The sequence below is a fragment of the Lactuca saligna genome, chromosome 4 (assembly GCF_052625555.1).
Source record: "Lactuca saligna cultivar CGN05327 chromosome 4, ASM5262555v1, whole genome shotgun sequence".
Classification (NCBI taxonomy): domain Eukaryota; kingdom Viridiplantae; phylum Streptophyta; class Magnoliopsida; order Asterales; family Asteraceae; genus Lactuca; species Lactuca saligna.
In genome coordinates this window covers 146,069,466-146,092,395 of record NC_136420.1, presented here as the reverse complement: position 1 = coordinate 146,092,395, position 22,930 = coordinate 146,069,466, and positions in this window count along the sequence as shown.

Below are 22,930 nucleotides of genomic sequence, written 5' to 3'. Positions count from 1 at the left end.
AACAACCCGCATGAAGGTTGGTGAATCCATCACGGGCCACATGCAAAAGATGTAAAGGTATGTGGACCGTTTGCTCAAGCTAAACGTGAACTTCCCTGAGGAGTTGGCAATTGACATCATTTTGCACTCCTTACCTTATTGTTATGACGAATTTCGTATGATATATCATATGAACAAGGAGGAAGTTACTCTTAGCAAACTTCAAGGACTCTTGAAGACCGCTGAAACCGGTCTCAAGGGCAAAGTCGGTTGTTACCTCTACTACTCTTACTCCAACATCTACCCTTGTTTTGGCTATCGGGCAAGGCAAAGGGAAAAAGAGGAAGTCCCCTTCGAAGGATACCAATGGAAAGTCCCTTGAAGGCTCCTCATCAAGTACCAAGAGCGGTTCTGTCACTCCTTCTGCCATTCCCAAGGATATTGATTGCTACTATTGTCAGGACAAGGGGCACTGGAAGCGAAACTGCGCTAAGTACTTGCAGGATCTCAAGGATGGGAAAGTGAAACCCACCCATGCAGGTATTTACAAAATATTTTTTAATAACTCACCATATTATAACTCTTGGGTTCTTGATACAGGATGTGGTATTCACATATGTTCTGATTTGCAGGGCCTAAGAAGAAGTGAGGATGTGGGGCATGGGAAGATAAACTTGATCATGGGGAATAGGAAGGCTTCACCTGTTTCCAAGATTGGATTTTATACTTTGTTGCTAAATAATGGGTTAAAATTAGATTTGAATAAATGTGTGTACTCGTCTGAAATGGCGAGAAATATTATTTCTTTTCATGGCTTGTACAAACAAGGTTTTACCTTTTCGTTTGATAATGAATGTGGTGGTATTAATGCTTTCTTTAGTAATGTGTTTTGTTTTAAAGCATTACCTTGTGATGGTGTGTATGAAATAGTGTCGATTGTAGACAACTTAGGAAATAATGTATTGTATATTGATTCTTCTACTAGCCTAGATAAAGCATCGTTGTGGCATTGTCGTCTTGGACATGTAAACAAGAAACGCATAGGCCAACTCCAAAAGAATGGAGTTTTGGAATCATTTGACCTTAAATCGGATGATAGTTGTGAATCTTGTGTACTTGGAAAGATGACAAAATCACCCTTCACTGGTACTTGTGAACGGGGTGAAGGTTTGTTGGACCTAATACATACTGATGTGTGTTGACCATTCAAAACCGCCACAAGGGATGCTAATTGGTATTATGTGACTTTTATTGATGATTTTAGTAGATATGGTTATGTCTACTTAGTCAAACATAAGTCAAAAACCTTTGAAAGGTTTAAACAATTTAAACATGAAGTAGAAAATCAATTAGGCAGGAACATTAAGATGCTTCGATCCAATCGAGGTGGTGAGTATCTTAGTACAGAGTTCCTTGACTATCTTAAGGAGTGTGGGATTGTCTCACAGTTGACTCCTCCCAAGACACCACAACTAAATGGTGTAGCTGAGAGGTGTAATCGAACCTTTTTAGACATGGTTCGCTCTATGATGAGTCGAGATTCGCTACCAATCTCTTTTTGGGGGTATTCCTTAGAAACTGCCGCCCGTATCCTTAATCTAGTCCCTACAAAGAAGGTTACCAAAATACCTCATGAGATGTGGACTGGGAAGGTTCCCAATTTGGACCACATCAAAATTTGGGGTTGCAAGGCTTTCATGAGGCATGAAACTCTTGATAAACTCGAACCTCGAAATGAAAGGTTTATTTTCATTGGCTACCCACATAAATCCTTCGGTTACTTCTTCTACAGACCCAGTGAGAATGTGGTCTTTGTAGCAAGAAGAGGGGTCTTTCGTGAAAGAGATTTTATGAGACAAGGAGACAGTGGGAGGCAAATTGACCTTGAAGAAACTCAAGAATCAATTGGTGAAGGAACCTCAGACACTAGCAATCAACCTGAGGAGGAAACTCATGTTGAGCCAGCTGATGAGTCTGTACCTCCAAGGCGTTCCACATGGGTTAGGAACACACCTAAGTTTTATTATGGTTTTCATATTACTACGGAAGGTGATACATTTACCAGCGATAGTACAGTGGTAAATTTTGATGAACCTAGCAGTGTTAAGGAAGCCATGGTAGACCCAGAGTCTGCTAAATGGAAGGAGGCTATGGACAGCGAGATACAGTCCATGTATGACAATTAAATTTGGAACTTGGTTGACAATGTACTAGGCCGTAAAACAGTCGGGTGTAAATGGATCTTCAAGAAAAAGACTGACATGAAAGGAAAAAGGCACACTTATAAGGCTCGACTAGTTGTGAAGGGTTTTACTCAGACTCAGGGTATTGATTATGATGAAACCTTCTCACCGGTAGCAAAGATTAAGTCTATTAGGGTTATGCTAGCCATTGCTGCATTTCATGATTATGAAATATGGCAAATGGATGTCAGAACCGCTTTTCTTAATGGAAAGTTGGCTGAGGATGTGACATGAATCAACCAGAGGGTTTTGTCAGTGCAGAATACCCTAATAGAGTGTGCAAGCTTGAGAAATCCATTTATTGATTAAAACAAGCATCTCGTAGTTGGAATCTTTGTTTCAATGAGAAGGTCAAAGAGTTTGGCTTCTCGAGAAGTGAAGATGAGTCTTGCATGTATGTCAGAGCTAGTGAAAGTATAGTTAGCTTCTTGGTACTGTATGTAGATGACATACTACTTATAGGAAATGACATCCCAACCTTGCAGGAGGTTAAGTCCTAGCTTGGGAAGTGCTTTTCTATGAAGGACCTTAGGGAAGCTGCCTATATTCTAGGGATAAGGATATTAATAGAAAGGAATAAAAGACTAATTGGACTTAGTCAGAGTACCTACTTGAATAAGGTGTTGAATAGGTTCAACATGCAGAATTACAAGAAAGGAGATTTACCGATCCAAAGAAATGCCAAACTGAGTAAGACTCAGAGGTCGAGATAGCAAAGATGAGTCGATTACCGTACGCTTCTACAGTGGGCTCGATCATGTATGCTATGACTTGTACCCGCCCTGATGTGGCCTTTGCTTTATGCATGGTCAACAGATATCAAGGGAACCCTGGTAAGGCTCATTGGATCGTGGTAAAGAACATTCTCAAGTACCTACGGAGGACTAAGGATTGGATCCTTACCCTTGGTGGGAGTGATGACTTGAGAGTATTAGGGTATAGTGATGCTAGTTTTCAGACTGATAGGGATAACTTCCGCTCTCAGTCGAGTTGGGTATTTACCCTAAATGGAGGGGCAATCTCTTGGAAGAGTTCCAAACATGAGATGGTTGCTAATTTGACTTGTGAATCAGAGTATATAGCAGTGAGTGAAGTAGCGAAGGAGGCGATATGGCTAAAGAACTTCATCAGAGACCTTGGAGTTGTACCAACTATTAAGGAGACTATGGAGATTTTCTATGACAGCAATAGTGCGGTTGCCTTAGCCAAGGAACCGAGAGATCATGGCAGATCCCGACACATTGATAGAAAATATCACTTCATAAGACACAAGATAGAACAAGGACTCCTCGTGGCAAAGAGGGTATCGTTAGATGAGAACCCTGCAGATCCCCTTACGAAGGGATTGACGAGGATTAAGCATTTACAGCATGCGAGGCACATCGGGCTGAGGGACGATATCAGTTTTATAGATTAGATAGCCTTTTTTGAAACTTGTAAAATGTAATCAACGTTTATGATGAATAAAATTTGTGATTTATTTATAAGTAAAGTGTTGTTATCATTGTCAATTATTTACTATTGTTTCAGTTTTGCATGTTTTGACTTCCAGAATAATTAATTTATTCAAACCTCCACAATCGGTCATACATCGGAAGTAGGTATGAATCAAGATTGTCATGAATTAGGTTTGTATATGGCTAAAGGTGTTTAGACATAGCAATGGTTGCTACAACGTTCACGAGTGCTCATAAGTTATGAGTATTCGAATAAACCCATGCTCACTTGTATCACTTCATGGAACTTATCTCGAGTGATTGTGAGATGATAATATCATATAAGTCTTCAAACCTAGAGATATGAGTTGTTACCTATGAGTTGGTTGTGCATTGATTGCACATAAACGCATCAGTAACTTGATGTTATAAAACATGTCTTTGTGTACAATTCAGCAATTAGTAGAACAAGCATATGAGTCGAAGTTTCTCTATTCCTTCTAGAAATAGAAGCGATATCTGGGCCCCTCAATGATTTTGTGTTGACCCATGTACCCAGCCCGGTCAGAACTAAATTGATGTGTTCAGTTAAGTTCTTTGTCAAACAAATCAGAAATCGAGAAACAACTGCCAGACAATAAGTAAGACATTGTTCCATGTATTTGTCTGGCTGATATCATGGGAACAGAGGATTATATGATCACTTATCTAAAATGGTGCTTCATAGTTCAATAGAGTTTTCGAGAGCTACGATTGTTGGTTGGTTCCTGAAGTAATATAGGCAAATACAGTTATTAGACTTATCCAAGTGGGAGTTTGTTAGATAAGGTGTCTAAGTCCATAACTTATTTGGTATATATTTGACCCGACCCGGCATGGTCCATTTGGGTTGCACTTCACCCAAACTATTTATGGATAATTTTATGAGAATTGTATACTTACGATTTATTAATATATTATAAGTTATAATACATTAATATAAAGTCATGTTATTTAATTAGTTTTAATCTTGAATTAATTGTGAATTAATTTAGTGATTAAAAGGAAGACTAATTAAATCATGGGCTATTACATTTATATGGTGTGGGCTAATACTCATTTGTTAATGGGCTAAGCTTATATGGAAGTCCATGGATGATCCATGGAGCTTTAACCCATGGATCCTTGGAAGCGGAAAAGACATGGGTTATTAGGGTTTCATCCTAACCATGCACACTATAAACAAGCTTATGTTGCATGAAAAACGACCCTAGTGTGTGTGTAATAGTGGTGGCCGATTTCTAAGTGATAGTATACTCTCTCATATATTTTCCAAGTTTGTGGTGATTTGTGATTTCCATTTGAGGCATTCACATTATTGGTGCTTGGCTCTCAACCTCCAAGGAATCAACAATCAACAAAAGGTATGTAATTCATATAGTTCTTTTATGTTTAAAAGTACCCCATGCCATGCTAGATAGGTTATAAACCTTGGAAAATAATATTTTGCATGTACCTTAGACAAACATGGATCCAAGGTTTATTAGGGTTGCATGTACACTTAGGAAGTGTTAGAATGCTCAAAACCCAACAGTTTAAATGCATGACTGATAAAACTCCTCTCTGCACCACTATAAAAAAGAATGCATGCATAAGAGTTATCGAGGAGGAACGTACCAATAACTAGGGTGGGATCAACGACTGTGTAACATCCCAAAATTCATGGCCAAAAATTTCATTTTTAATTAGGTTATTACATAAAACCAAAGTATGAATAATTAAATTGTAATGTTATGAAACCATATCAGAGTATAATCCCAAGGATCTCGTGTGCGGTAAACATAGTGTGATGCGCTGCGACCAAGCTGATTCCTTTCCTTTGAAACAAAGTACCTGAAACAAAAACTGTAAACCGTAAGCACGAAGTTTAGTGAGTTCCCCCATCATACCACATACCACATAACACCATCGGTATCTCTCAACCAGTAACTGCCATCGATATCTTTCAACCTGTAATCGGGGACTATTTCACCCCTACCACTATCACATAATAATATGTCATAAACATACTGATTGCGTACTAACATCATAAACATGCTGATCACGTACTAACATATCATAAACATGCTGATCACAAAGACAATTATCTACCAACTACCCTGTTGGTGGGCCGGCATTGTGGCCTTAGACCCACCCCTACTGGAAGGTAACTCACCTCATACTGCTGAAGTCCCATAGATACGATCCCACACTGCTGTAGTCCTGCAGACTCAACCCCAACTGCTGGATGACAGGTTCTCAAACTATCAATTCGAAAATAACACCCAATTAATAATTGGGTCCCAACACATAACCATACTACATACTTGGATAATTGCTAAATTACCCCAAGCTTGGCTTACTGAAGCCCAAGCCCTAAACCATAGGCCCAAAGCCAACTAAGAATCAAAGCCCAACAGATGGCCCAATTTTCTAAATTGGGCCCAAACCTTTATAAGGTCTTACCATAAGTCCCAACCAAAAGTCCAGTCTAACATTTGACCTTCTAATGGCCCAATGTTATGTAATCATTAAGGCCCAAACTATGGCCTATTTTTTCAAATTGGGCCCAACTCCTCATATAAGCCTTACCTCAAGGCCCATTAATTATTCTAGTCCATTTGCTTGATCTCGGGCAGCCCATTTAACAACCCAATCATCAAGCCCAATAATAAACCCAAGTGAAATTAGGGTTTCACATAAAATGATGATTAGGGTTAAGTTTCCCACTTAACCCATTAAGGATGTAATCCAGTAAGTCCACTGTTGCTTAGATTTATCTTGCCAATGATTATTATTTAATATCCCCAGTTATTAAATAATTCCCGTGTGTCCTGATTAATTTCCAGAATTAGGGTTTTGATTGCATTAGGGTTTTCCAAACCCTAATTAGGGTTTCCACCCCAAGTACTAGCCCATTTATTAATTTGTTGGACTTTTAGGTATTTTAGGGCTTTATTGGGCCTATCAAGCCAACTAGAATGTCATTAAGCCCATTAGGGTCTTATTGGGTCAATTAGAGTCCATTAGACTCATTAGGGTTTTCACTAAGCCCATTTGGATTCATTGGGGCCATTAGGCAAACAAGGTCCATTAGGGTTTCAAGCATCCCCAATCGAGTCAACTCACAAGACAAGCACACCGCCACCAGCCTATTCAATTTGAAATTTACATTTTACAATGCTAAAACTCAAAATAAACACATACACTAAACAACATAAACACACACACACAGCCACCCTATGGTGGCTGGTGGTGGTACATGGTGATGGCGGTGGTCCTTTTCTTTCTTTTTTGAATATACAAATCACACCCAACATACACACACACACACTTCCACAGAAATCATACCTACACATCTGCCTTCCCTGAAACAGGAGCACCTCCACTCTCTTGGTGGCGTTTGGCGGCGGTAGGGGTGGTTTTATGAAGGACAGTCACCACCTTACGGTGGTGGCGGTGATTCCTTTTTGGCCTCCAACCATTCAGCAACACAACAAACGCACACTTGCGTGAAATAACTCACACATGACTGCCATGAACGGATGCAAATCGGAAGCCCACACCCGACAAAGAAAACACAGTCACAACCTTCTTGGCGACGAGCAACATCCGGACGCGACAACAGCAAGGCGGCGATGAGCGTAGGCTTGGGCAGCAGTAGAAGAGATGTGGAGAGAGAGAGAGAGAGTGTGTGTGTGTGTGTGTGTGAGTGTGTGTGTGTGTGTGTGTTTTACCACCCACGAACCGCAAAATCACTCACGCACCATATTTCCCGATCTGCTCGTGACTTCTTTATCTCCGTCGGCGACTGAACATGGCGGTTGCTCCGATAATCCTTAAGTGGTGGCGGCCGGTGGGAGGCATAAGGGGGGGTAAGGGAGTGACGACTACACACCTAGTCCTTAGATTTAGGGTTACATAACCTTATATACCTGATCCCATTATAAGAGTTTTCCATAATTACCAAAATGGACCCTCCAACTCTAATTAATTTCGAAATAGATCCATATTTTACCTTTTTAACCTCGCCCATGTAAATCCCTTACAATTTAAGTACACAATTTACCAAACAATCCCCCAATGTCTTAATCATAACATATTCCGCCCCTCCACTTCATTTAGTTTTAAATAATTCCCGATAATTACCATGGAGCCCCTGTCTTCATAAATATTATAAAATGAGTCCCAAACTCACGTTTTTAACCCCCAACTTCTAAAAATGTGGCAATTAACTCCTCGAACCCAACACCCCGCATATATAATTATTTAGCTTAGGCTACCATTCGTCCATTAATTTATTTATTTAACTAATAAATAAATGGGCGTTACAGACTGCCTCCTCCTGGCCCATAGTTAGCACTCTCCCTATGTGGCCATCTATTGTTGATTTAGGACAATTCCTCTTGAAGTGCCCGGTTTCACCACAACCATAGCCGACTTGGCTTACTCCAGCTCTAGGAGTCTGATTGGTTGGCTTGACTTGTGCTTTGCAAAAACGGGTTGTATGCCCCCTTTTGCCATAGTTGTTGCATTACATGTCACGACAGGGTTCGTGATGTTGGAAGTTACACTTGTCGCACTTTGGGAGAGTCCCAACATATCTACTGGCGGGTGCTTGAGTTGTAGGAACAACAACAAGAGTGGTAGCAGCGTGAGCTGCCACTATTTGTTACTTCTTGGAGGGATCTTGCAAAGATTTTCCCTTGCGCTTGTTCGAGAACGTTTTCTTTCCACCACTCTCCTTAGGTGGTTCATGGGTAGTTGGCTCAAGATCTTGACGATCCTCATGGTCAATCAATGTCTGTGCCAATCCTTTGGCACTATCAAACATGAGTAGGTTGGCATCTAGAACATTCCTTTGTGTTGGTGGAGTTAATCCCCATATAAATCTCTCTACCTTCTTACTCTCCGGGGTAATCATCCCGGGGAATAAAAGAGCAATATCATTGAACCTCTTAGTGTAAGCAGGAATGTTGGAGCCCTTCATCTTTAGGTTCCTTAGATCCTACTCCAGCTTCTGCATCTTGCCCTGCGGGCAGTATTCGGCGAGCATTAGTTCTTTCAAATCATCCCAACTCATGGTATTCGTCATCGGGAGAGTTAGGTATTTGACTTGGCCATTCCACCAAGTTAGTGCTCTGTCACTGAAGCTGTAGGCTGAAAACTTCACCTTGCTAGATTCGAGGCAATCACATATCTCAGAAATTTATTCAGTCTTCTTGAACCAACGGGTTAGGGAAATGATATCTCCAGTGCCATTGAAAGACCGAGGTTTGGCATTTGTGGAATCCTCGTATGCAAACTACTTTGTGTGTCCATGACTGTCACCGAGATTGGATGTGTGGGCACGACTACCCGCCCCGTTAGTGCCGCTCATGTTGATCTGAAACATGGCAGTAGCCACAATGGCTATTACTGCTACTTCAAAGACAGCATGATCGTACTGAGGAAATGGCGGCGACGGATCTATCGGAGGGTTTTTCTTCTTTCTGTTGGGTCTCTTATTCGGAGGCATCCTTCTCTAAAATAAGTAAATATAAAAGGATGGTAAGTCCTCTATGATTCAGAATCAGGTGATATTGAACAGGATATATCTCAACCTGATAGATAATGTGTTATATTAAGCAATTTTTTAGAGGAAGTCTACAAATGAAAGTAAATAATCGCTAGAAAATAAATAGCAACACTTGGAATGAATGATCTACAATGTGTTTGGCTCTAGATAAAATACTCCTATAGTATTTTTAGGTTGTGTATTATGTTCTATTGTTCCCTTTTTGTATAGAGTTTGGTAAGTTTTAGACTTGCGGTAACACCACAATCACTCACAAACACATGTTGGTCGTATCTCAAATAAATATTGTTGATCAGGCCATATTGATCCCATATATGATTACATAACTTCCCAGGTTTAACAGTAGTGTCCAACATTTAATACTTTCATTTTGTTCTTATTGTGATACTATTTCTGGTATGTATGTATAGTTGTATACTTCTTATAAAATACTTAGATATTTAGTGTACTTTTAGTTTAGAGCACTTCACCCCCTTAGTGCTTATGGCTGTATATGAAAAACTTTATTTGAAAACCCTGGCTACCACTAGTATGTATAGTAGTTTTATTACTTAAAATAAAACCATGTACTTGTATTCCATGGAATCCTCCAGTGTAGTGCATAGTAGTTCTATTAATTAAAATAAAACTAATGAAGAATGAAATCCCGTAAACATATGGTTAGTTTATACTATTGTGAGTTTGGTATAATCATGTTTGATATCACCTAGTGACCTCTGTGACGTTCTTCAGGCGTCAGATTGGTGTGATATTTGTCACCTCAGGCATGGATGCCTAACTATAGCTAGCAATTTAGGTGTGGGATTGTTAGTCCTGAATAGATCTATTCACAAATCTCATGCTCTCCCTCCAAGAGACTCTAGTTATACTGTGCTAGGATTTAGTTCCACACCCCGAATGGTATAAATGAAGCAGTGCCTCACAACCCCATATTAACTAGTTTACGCGTAGTATTGTAGTGTTTTCTTGTACTTGAAACTATATGTATAATTGTAGAGTAAAAATAACTATACTTAAAGAATTATTTATTGTTGTACTCTTGTGTTCAGTATATAATATTGTATATCATAAACTAAATCTATCATAGTTTATATGTTTGTTAATGTATAAGCTCTGTAATTGATAAAACCGTGTGTTGAATCCCAAACTATACCTACCATAATTTGCATGTATGTTATGAATTTGATTCATGTATTGTCCTAAAAACTTTGCAATTATGGTTGTAAGTTGAAAACTTCCCTTATGCTCAGCATGTTACAAAAGGGATAAAATATCTAAATATTTTATAAAATGTAATGATCTCTTGGTTGTATCAATTGCATAAGTTTTTATTTTGTTGAAATCCTTTGTGTTTGGCTTGTATTCCCCCTGAAAACTTTAAAAATAGTAAAAGCATAAGGGTATGAACTCACAGTTGGTTATGTGCACGTGCTCAACAGCAAAACCGGAAAGATGACCCTCAAGTTGGAGTACGCAGAATTAACGGTATCCTAAAGATAATTAAACACATAATTGTATTTTAATTAGCGAAACCATTAATTAAATTGTTAGAAAACACTTGTTTTAGGTTAGGAATGTTACCAAGACTTTTTTGAAGTGGAAAAAGAGGGTTTCATCCAAGGTTCTCGACTTAGGGTTGCTTGCGGTTGGAATCCAGGTTTGCGATTGTTAACTAGGTTTGCAGCCATCAACTAGGTTTGCGGCTGTGAACTAGGTTTGCAGCCGTGAAGTGAGTTTGCGGTTGTGAACTGGGTTTGCATCCCTTGAAGATATGAAGGTTGTTCTTGGTGTTCTTGAGGAAAAACTTGAAGATTTGAAGGTTTGTTTTTTAAGATATGAATGTTCTTGGGAGCAACTTGAGAGAGTTTTTGGGTGAAAATGTGAGAAATGAACAATCTCTCAGGGAAAAACCTTTATACTGTTTGGGCTTGCATCTGGAAGTGGGTTCTCGGCTATAAACGGGTTTACAGACCAGGGGTTTACAATCCAAGGGTTTACAGCCTAAGGGTTTACGGCCGTAAACGCATGGCTGGACGATTTTCTCTGATTTTTCGACGAAAATCTTGATTTTTCGAGTGTTTTTGGTTATAAAAACATATATAACTTCTAATTATAGATTTTGGATTATATTCTAACCCACAAGAACATAACAAAAGTAATAAAACTCGAAATTTTATTTAATGTAAATTGTCTTTTGTTAACTAGAAAGTATTAGGATATCACAAATAACATCTTTGAGTGTTCTTGAGCCTTGGTCTTAATTTTGGCGGTTTGTACTCCTTGAAATGATAGAAGAAGAAGTTGGAAGACTCATTCATTGGATGGAAGCTTAGAAATCCAAATTTATCTCTATCTGTCACACCACCAAACTGGAATGGCGGAAACGTCTGGGGGCAGAGGACATGATTGGACAGTATCATAACAATTGAATATGAATGAAACAAACATCACAACCATTACATTTAATAGTAAATAAGTTTACACCGTACTCAAATGTTGTTTACATGACCCCAAATGCATGTGACAAAAATGAATTAAATGATGTGAAGACGTCCCATCCTCCAAAATACCCTTGTGGTTACCTGTTTACTAGTTTCCTGAGAATACAAGTGATTTTGAAAAGCGTCAACAATTAAGTTGGTGAGTTCATAAGCGTTTTGTATGCAAAGTAGATTGTAACTATTTCATGTAAAAAGTTAGTGTATACATCCATAATATCCATCATTTTCTTATATGTATGAACTGTAAATCTCAATCCAAAAACTAAAAGCGTAAGTAGTGCTGTACCGAGAATAGTGTTAAGTAATTTTATCATTATTTAAATCTACTTGAAGGTGTTTATCCCGTAAACCAAATGTTTGTTAATACCCTATGTGAGTTATTATAACCATACTAATATGACTAATGGCATAAACAATGCTGTTCAGGCGTCGGAATGGTACGACATTTGTCACCCCAAACCTGCCCGTCTAACTGCACCTGACAATTTAGGTGCGGGGTTGTCAATATCATATAGATCTATACATAAGTGCCATGCTCTTCCTACAAGAGACTCTAGTTATATTTCATGACTTTAGTGGGTACTCTAGTGGGTACAACGTTGTAGTGTCTCACAAGTCTGTATCAACCGATTTACATCTAGTGTACTGAAAATTCGTTATCTTAGTGTAAGTAAAATAATTATTCCTTTAATGATAGTGTGATGTTTTTAACTCCAAAACTATACCAAGTATAATCTATCATGTCTATTTGTCAAGAACATTTATATAACGATTTATATAAACACATAGTAAATATTTAGTCTAGTTTCATAGTGTAATTTCAACATCATCTTTTTGGGTTGTAACCTTCAAAATAGTGACATAACTAAAATGTACTCTTTTTTGTGAGAAAACTATATTTTCGGTAGAAATTTTCCAAAAAAAACTTATAGTTTTGCAATTTTCCTTATGATTTTTATAACATCGGTCATGTTTTGTTTTGTTAGTTTTACATTTAAAAACTAATATATCACAAATATTTGGGTAAAGCTAGTGATAACCACATCTTAACATAAAGATGAAACACATAAATATTTGTATAATAAACACATTTTGTACTTGTATTCCCCCCTCCCCCCCCCCCCCCCCCCTAAAACATAAAAAAGCTTGGAAATGTGGGAGTATGAACTCACGTTGAATGGATTTGTGGGTTGTTTGAGAAGATGGTGTGAAGATATCCAAGCCTAAATTCTTGAATAAGGTTGATGAACTTCTTGGAAATGGTATGATCCTAAAGGTTTTTATCACATAATAATATGTGTAAATGGGATCAACTTAACATAAAATGTATTGAATACTAGGATGTCTGGAAATTACTTACCAAAATACTAAGATCAATGCTTGAAGATTTAAATCCTTGAAGGCTTAGGTTTGATGCTTTGAGAGGAAATGAAGTTTACAGCAAGTGCAAATGAGAATGGTGAGGTTTGGAGAAGGTGATTTCGACCTTAATATAATAGAAATAAGTGATTACACTTTGGCTTAGATACTTGTTGGATAATAAGTTTATTCGTTGGGGTTTACTTGGGATACTATTATCTTTATCGAAAATAGGGTGAGCTATCCTATCATAAGGTCAAACCTTATCTTCTTAATCCCTTTGAAATCACCCTAGGAAGGACCACCTTGGGGTTTTAGGCCATAAGGAAGGTGATTTTGGTCTAGGTATGACCGAAATCCCTTGGCACACAATCATTCTTGATGATTTCGGTCCTAATAGGCTTCAATCAAGTGATTTCGGTCTTGTGGTGATCCCATGAATGTGTTTTTAGTCCTAGGGTGTTCTAGGATGATGATTTTGGTCCTAGTAAACCGAAATCACATGTGAATAGGGTACTAGGCCAACATTATAAAGTAATATTTTTAAATTCATGATTGGTATCCATTATTTTACTTTTTTAACCTTTAAGTGTTTAACACCCACATAATTTTCAACGTATACACACACACACACACACACACATATATATATATATATATATATATATATATACTTATACAAATAATGTCCCCCTTTTTGGCTTTCAAAGTTGTATTGCAACTAGGTTACATACACATACATTGTGGGTACACTTATACATAAGGCCTCCAACAGTTTGTTTGACCCAAAAATTTCTAGTTATCACACCATATTTTGATGGATTTTGAGGTATAGAGTCATACCTTGTGTACTTTTTGCTTTGATATACTCTTTAGCGTATCATGGTCCTTTTTTGTCCATTTTGGTTGGTCTTGATGAGATAACACCATTTTAGAAGCTAAATCTTGTAGATCTGGATGTTTGGATGGTTCCTTAAGCTTAAAGCTACAAACTTTATGGTGTTTATGGTCTCATGCATGTATTAAGTCATTTATTAAGCTCTTTTGAGCTCTAGAGCTTCATTAAGCCAAGCATGCACGTAAAGTTGGCAACTTTACATGATAAACCATCTTAAGGAAGTCAGATTTGAGTTTGTGTTGAAGTCTTAATTAATTAAGAACTGGAAAATGGAAGTCGACCAAATAAGGGAGTACGTTGGGTGTACAAGAAGGTAAACTTAGCATACAAGCCCTAAAGCAAGTACGTTATGTGTACAAGCTGAGTACACCATGCATACTCAACAGGCTGGGCTTCAGACTCTTGGGCCTTCGGGTTGGGCCATGTTTGGACTTGGATGTTTAGGGCCTTGTTGGGTTGTCAGGTTTTTGGGCTGAGGTTTATTCTATGTTTGCTTGGTAATGGCCCACAAAGGGGTTTAGGCCTAATTTAGTAAACTAGGCCATGATTGGGCCTTAGGTGATCGATTTGGAATTGGGCCTCTAAATGGTAGCTTTGGGCCTTAGTCCTGGACTAAGCTATGTAAAGTGTAAAATGGTCCTTTACCCTAATTTAGACTAATGGCTATGGATCAGAATCCAATTTTTATTTGGATGTTATTGGTATTGATATCTCGGGGATTGTCAAACTAGCAGCCAAAGATTTATTAGACTGATTCAGTTGTTTAAGGTGAGTTTCCTCACCATGTTTAGTGGGTTGACTGCACCAATGCCGACGTATGCTGACTGGGCGGGGCCTGATGACAATTTTGTATGCTATGTATCTTCGTGATTATTGCATGTTTTATATGTTTATATGCTTATATGTTTATATGTATGCTGGATGGGGCCTGATGACTGAACGATTTGTATATCGAGCGGGACTCGAAGCCGGTTTTATGTGTTTATATGTTTGTATTTATGTGTTTACATGCTTACGGTTTTCAGTTTATGTTTGAGGTACTTCTGGTTCCAAAGGGAAGAGCTCGGGATGGTTGCAGAGCACACACCACTTGATTCTGCATTTTGTGATTTACTCTGATATTGATGATGTATTGATCCATTTTGATAACTTTGGTTTTATGACTATGATATGGTTTGTTGTTTTTTAATCAAAAAATGAAAACTTTAGTGGTCTTATTTTTGGGACATTACGAGTTGGTATAAGAGATTTGGTTTGAGGGATTCAAACACACCTTAGGGTGTGTCTGAACTGAAACTGAGGGTTTGATTAAATTTTTCAAAAAGAAATGTACTTTTTTAAGAAAAGGGTTTTCTAATACAAGAAAGTGTGTAGTGCATGCAATCGACCAAGCTCAAGTAAGTTTTTCTTAAAATACCGATACATTTTATCTGCTATGATTTGCGTTATGAATCGTATTCTAGTTAGGGCTAAGGATCTGCTCAATGTTTACATGATAAAATGCTAGGAGAGATGCTTTGTATGCCTATTTGTATGAGCTTGTAAACTTGCATGCTAGTTCTGATTCGTCAATGATATATATTTCCTGATATGTGATTCCTTGTAGCCTAGGAAACATGAGATTCTAGATTGGGTATAATTTGTATGTGTAAGGTAACCAACAACGAGAGTGGAAGTTCCTAGCATGAGTGGTAGTATGTGGGATTGGATGCTCTTGGTTATTCTATAGATCAGAATGTTACTACATGAATGCTACTTGCTTTGTGCTTTGTGGGACTCTTAAGTGATGTGAGTTAGCTACTATGTGAATATGTTAAGTCACATGTGACAAAAGTTGAATAATATCAGAGTGATGAATTTGACCCTGTTACGCAGCTCTCATCTGAGTCTAACCGTTGTAGGGATAAGTCTGTTACTCGAATGATTATCTAAGCTTTGTTGCATGTGATTGTATTCATGAAATAGTTAACTGACATTATTGGGAGTTCTTTAGCAGCTGATGACAGGGAGAGGTCGGGAACCTAGGAAGCCTATGAAGTGCTTCAGTGGTTTAGTTGTGCTATTTAATGATCATGTGGGGTATCAGTTTGAGAGTTTGAGAGGGTGAATTAGATGATTTGGAATGATTCTTGAGGAAAGTATGGATAGGTGTGGAAAGTAGTATTAGGCCTGTACTACTGTAAGCACATGATCCATACTTGAATCGGGGAGCGTCTTGGAAAATCTAGGAAGCTTGTGGGATGAGGATTCTTAGATATGTTTTGATTGTTTATATGCTTGTTCTTCAGATTGGTGATGATCAATCGGGAAGGAGGTTCGGGTTCATATTCAGGCGTGGGTGCAGGTGTTGGGCCAATCGATGAGCACATGCAGGAGTTCATCTCATCATAGATTGCTCGCGGTATTTTGGAATGGACTCATGTGATCTTTGGTTAGGTCAAGGAGGGGATTCTGGAGCTCTTGTATGGTCATCTTGGGGCTTTTCATACCGAGATTGTAGCGGGGCAGTTGAGGGATCATCTGGAGCCCAAAGCTTGTGGAACCCTAGAATCCTTCAGGAAGGAGGATCCTATTGCTAGTTCTTTTCATATGGGATCGGAGGTGGGTTATGCACCATGTTTTCAGGGGGATCGATCTCATGATTGGATTGCAACAAAGCTTTCATGAGATTTATGCAAGGAGTTACCCAATATCATTAGGCATGTCATTGATAGATTAGACACCCGATTTGAGGGTCGAACCTTGGATGTTCAGACGGTAGATGGGATGGTCGAGGTAACCTAGGAGCAGGAGATTGGTTCATGTAGGCAATTGGGGAAGAAGAAGAGAACCCATGGTCTGACTCGGTGATCTGAGAAGTTGAACGTTGTTGTGGTTGGTGTTAGAGACCCGAGGGTCCATTATGTTTTCATAAAGGATGAAGGAGCTCATGGGTATGTGCGTGACAAGTCTAAGTACGGAAGGTTCAGATGGAAGTGCCACCTCCACCAGTAATACACCATGGAGGTAGAGTTGTTTAACCGTTGTCATCATCCTGTTCATATTAGTAAGAATTGCCCACGCTTAGTGGTTCGGGCAACTCAGGTTCCATCACAGGTGCTTCGACAGGAAGAGTAGGACAAGACTTCTTCATTTGTTATTGCAGGTATATTATCTTTTTATTTTCACTTGCTTATTATTTGTGTCTATATTGCCTTGATAGACTGTTGAGTCTGGGTAAGCATTATATCTAGGTTGGTTCTCTGTTATTGTCTAGGTTATATCATCAAGAATTGTTATATGCCATTTTGCATGCCAAGAGTCATTAGTGGGTCATATTTTGCTGAGCAGGATTTAGTTGTTTAGGAGATTGTTCTGGTTCTTTGTTGGGTTCAGTTTAGGGGTTTTCATTGATGGATCTTTAGTTGAATTAGTAGGATTAGCTCTTCAGCGAATTTGGAGTGCGGGCGTGATAGCAGTGTTCAAGTGGGATTGGAAGTTGTCTTTGGTAGGACCTTTAGATCCAATCGCGATCGTTGCTAGGGAAGGAACAATAGCAAGAAGATGTAGATGGAAGGCACATGAGCGCTTTTGCTATTTGGAAATGTCAAGAGAATCTATAAACATAAGGGTTAAAGATGGTTAGAATTCATAGATTCTGTGAATGAAGGGGAGTTGGGGTGAAGATATGCCAGTTCAAAACAAGGGTTATGGTCTTTGTCACCAGCATAAAGGACTTAAGGATTTGGTACAGTATCATGGGAAGTGATTGGGGTTATCAGACTTGTTATGTTTTCGGGGAACATTCTTCTGGATTTCAAGAGTTAGGCGATCATCGATATTGGCTAAACGCTAGTTTTGGTAAGTGTAGGTCATTGTCAGTTCATGTTATATGAAGGTGTTGGGGTTCGAAGCATGACCCGAACACCTGATTAGAATTTTGGCGGATGACGGTTCGACTCAGGAAGATTGGGGTTGAGATGATATAGGTGTGGTAAGACCATGGGTGGTAACCATGGCTAGTTAGATGTGTTGTAAGACTGCAGGATGGCCGCATCATTCACTGGATTGGCATATTAGATGGAAGTGTTGTAAATCTGCAATGGGATCGTAGCATTCACTAGTTTGAGGAAGACTATCATCAAGGTGGTTATGATTATAAAGGAGGATCAGTTCGTTCCTTGTGCAAGATGGATATGATTTTCAGAGAGAATTTCTCTGTTTTAGGAGGAGGACTATTAGGGTCTGAGGTAGGGTCGAGCTTGTGTAGCTTTAACTAGGTGGGACCCGTGGATGAGGCCTATGTGATTATGGAAATGAAGGTGGGACCTGGTAGAGACTGTTGGTTCAATATATTGGATCTAATTTTTCTAGGAATGGTTATGTGGTCAGTAAGTGGCATAGAGTGATGCTTAGGCTGGGGTAGCCTTGTCAATTGGACTCTTAGGAACCTGGTGGATGGATCATGTGTGAGACACCCAGTCTCAGTTGTGGCTAGGGATCTTTATATCCAAGTTTAGTAAAGGGTTTCCATGAATCATAATATTTCGGATGAAATACAGGTGTTAATCCTTGGACCTCCGGTTGCAAATTATGTACCGAGTTGACTTTTGGTGGGAACTCCCGTTAGGAATCGTGAGTGATTATGTGTAAGGTCTTTATTTCAGTAAGAAAAAAATTAAAGAAACTGTATGCCAAGGGCATAAGTTGATGGGATTAGAGAAAAAAAGGGATGTTTTTGGTTTTGGTGATAGGAAGAGCCCTTGGGATCGTGTTTTGGAATGATTATACCTGTGTGTGGGTCGAGCGAGTTTGGAACTTCAGAACTATAGCAGAAGCGTATCAGGTTATCATTTAAGGAAGAAACGACTTGTTCAGCACCAGAAGGTTTAACTCCCAGATTGTCTCTCATTGTTCTTTATATTCATGGAATCGTTATCATCAGGATGAGAATTTCTCGAAATAATATCTAATCCATTTAGTCAAGTGAAAAGTTTTTAGCATCTACAAATGGTCTGTGATTCTGTTTTCTAGTGGGAACCTCAGGTAATCCGAACTTGTACGGTCAATTTGAAAAACATGTGGAATAGAATTAGCAGTGGTTCAATATGGTCGGTCTGTCAGGGAGTCAGACCAAATTCGAGATTTCAAACTTCGGGTAAAGTAGAAGTGGTTATTCTGTAGGGAATTAAATTAGGTTGAGAAAAGATCCATTCATCATTATGTTTGGAGAGCCCTACTAGGGTTAGGTTCGGTTGCCTTTGGGAAGGTTGTTGTATGCTCAGGGCTGTGATTGGGTAGCTCAGGCTGTCTGGCGTGCCAGGGATGGTAATGAATGAGTTTGTGGAATTGGTAAAGGTGCAAAGGCAACAACGCAAGGGTTCGGTGTGGACTTGGGAGCCGGAAAATAAGATGAGGGAGCACTATCCATAGTTATTTGAGGCAGCGGACTTCGAGGATGAAGTTTGATTCAAGTAGGGGAGAATTGTATCATATAAGATGAGTATGCTTCCTTTTAGCCATGGGAAATTAAAATATTGCATTTTGGTCTTTGGGGTTAGTACACGAGGAGTACCATAGGGCACACTTAGTTTACTAGCTGAGAAGCTAGTACACACAACGTACCACATGTTACACACTTAGCATACTAATGCAAAAGTTGATCATGGGTTCAAGCCTCGTATGATGCGCGTACGAGGGTTACACTAGGCATACAAGGGGTTTAATGAAACCCTAATTTTGGGGTGTTGCACCCTATATATTCACCTCAAGTCCCAAGAGTTGGCCTCTTTATTAGCCTCTATTGTCCTAAAACCCTAATAGCATATTTGAGTGTTAATGATCCTTGGTCTTTATTTTGGTGGTTTGTGCTCCTTGAAGTGATAGAATAAGAAGTTGTACGACTAGTTCATTGGAGGGAAGCTTAGAGATCCAGATTTAGCTCCATCTTTTGGTGGCTTTTGAGGTACAATGTTCATACCTTGTCTACTTTTTCTTTGATCTAATCTTTAGCTTTTCATGGTCCTTTTTGGTCCCTTTTGGTTGATCTTGATGAGTTAAGACCATTTTAGAAGCTAAATCTTATATATCTGGATGTTTGGAGGGCGCCTTAAGCTTAAAGCTGCCACATTTATGATGTTTATGGTCTCATGCATGTATTAAGTCATTTATTAAGCTCTTTTGAGCTCTAGAGCCGCATTAAGTCATGCATGCACGTAAAGTTGGCAACTTTAAGTGATAAACCATCTTAGGCAAGTCAAATATGAGTTTGGGTTGATGTCTTAATCAGTTAAGAGCTGCAAAATGGAAGTTGGCCAAATAGGGAGTACGATAGGCATATAAATAGGGACGCTTAGCGTACAAGCCTTAAAGTGGGTATGTTGTGCATATGAGCTGAGTACACCCCGCTTACTCAACAAGTTGGGCTTCAGACTCTCGGGCCTTCAGGTTGGGCCATGTTTAGGACCTTAGGCAAGTCAAATATGAGTTTGGGCTGAAGTCTTAATCGGTTAAGAGTTGTAAAATGGAAGTTGGCCAAATAGGGAGTACGATAGGCATATAAATAGGTACGCTTAGCGTACAAGCCTTAAAGCGGGTATGATGTGCATCAGAGCTGAGTACGCCCCGCTTACTCAACAAGTTGGGCTTCAGGCTCTCGGGCCTTCAGGTTGGGCCATGTTATGACTTGGATGTTTAGGACCTTGTTGGGCCGTTAGGTTTTTAGGCTGATGCTTATTCTAGGTTCGCTTGGGAAAGGCCTACAAAGGGATTAGGGCCCAATTTGGAATATTAGGCCATGATTGGGCCTTCGGTGAATAATTTAGAATTGAGCCTTTGGATGGTAGGTTTGGGCTTAGTCTTGGACCAATCTATGTAAAGGGTAAAATGGTCCTTTACCTAATTTAGACTGATGGTTATGGATTGGAATCTAATTTTTAATTAGATGTTATTAGTATTGATAGCTCGGGGATTGTCGGACCATTAGCCAAAGATTTATCAGAGTAATTCAACAGTTCAAGGTGAGTTTCCTCACCATGTTTAGCGGGTCGAAGGCAACAATGCCGACCTAGGATCATGTTATGTTAGGATGCTACATGTCTGCGTGACTCTTGCATGTGTCGTGTATGCTTATCAAGCGGGGCTCGATGGCCATTTTATTTGCTATATATCTTCGTGATTATTTCACGTGTTATGTGTTTATATGCTTATATGTTTATATGTATGCTGGGAGAGGCCCGATGACTGGCATATCTGTATACCGAGTGTCACTCGATGTTGGACGGGGACCGATGAAGGGCGGGACCCATTATGTGTTTATTGATGTATGTATGGTATGTGGTATTTTTGGAAACTCACTAAGCTTTGTGCTTACCGTTTTCAGTTTATGTGTTAGGTACTTCTAGTTCCAAATGGAAGAGTTCAGGATAATTGCAGAGCACACACCATTCGATTTCCGCATTTTTTGATTTATTGTGATATTGATGATGTCTCAATATATTTTGATAACTTTGGTTTTATGACAATGATATGGTTTGTTGTTTTATTAATCTAAAAATGAAAAAAAAAATTATAGTCTTATTTTTGGGACGTAACAATATGATGAATTATAGTCGGTCGAGTTAATCGGAGTCGGTCTTGGGGAGCGATATGCAATCTTAGGTGGTCCTAGGTAGTCTTAGGCGGTCCTAGGCAGTTTAAGCCGGTCAAAAAGTCAGACACACAAAATTTTCAAAAAATATCTTCGATTAATTAAATTTATGATAATCAGTGACTAAATTATTATTGATTGATGACTAAAAATATAATAATTATCGTCAATTAATCTAAAAATTATGATATGTGATGATTTAAATATTTAGACAATTGAATATGTCAAAGTATTATGGTTATTTACTTATTTTGTTATGATAAATGTAATATTTATTTTTAAGAAAATAAATTATATTACAATTTAGGGTCTTGATCGAAACACTGATTAATCTTCATCTAAACCGATTAGTCTATTAACCCCAATTGACTGTCCAACAAACACCTAAAGAATTTTACAATCTTCCTCAAAATTGATCTATTTTGAGTATATATATCATAATGTTTTTTAAACGGCTGAAATTTTAGATTTACAAACAAAAAGTTGGCAAAGAGATACTTACAAAGAAACTACTAAATGGGACATTGCATCCGATTAACCCATATGACTTCGATTACAAAATCAAAGACAAGAAATTAAATGATAACAATGAGGCGCGTCCATTATCTCCTATAATTTGTTGGATACTAAATGAATACTTATACCAAAACCATGGAAAATCTTTAGAAAAGTTTATAAAGTTTGGGTTTATTAACAAAAAAGTTATTGTTGTTTTTTTTTTATTTATGATTAAACAAAAAAAAATGATAAATCGTTTCTAAAATGAGTCTTGTACCCGATTAATGCTTACGTTTACCAGTTATTTGGGTTTAATCGTAAATAAAAAATCAATGATGATATTTTCATGAATATGATCAAAATATAGGGCTTTTCGGAAGATTATTATATATTAAACCATTACGAGTAAGTTCAGTTTATTTCACTAACCTTTTATTTTACCTAAAAATCTATAATAAAATTTATTCTGTTTATCTGATAAACCAAACTGATTAAACTCAATATTATTTCGTTTGACTACAATCGATTTAAAATTATATTAACAACTGATAAAACCTTTTCTAATAAATAAAAATCTTATTACACGTTTATGTTACACTTTAGAGACTAAACTCATATTAATGAGTCAAGGAGTCAATAATTAGTATCTAAATCATAATGAATTTTTAGTAATAAACATTTGAGTGATAATTAGATATGAAAGAACTGACTAAAATTAGTTTTAGTAAATTATATTTAACATGTTTCTATAACTATTGTAGTTTTTATATTTTTTTTGAAACTATTTAACTAT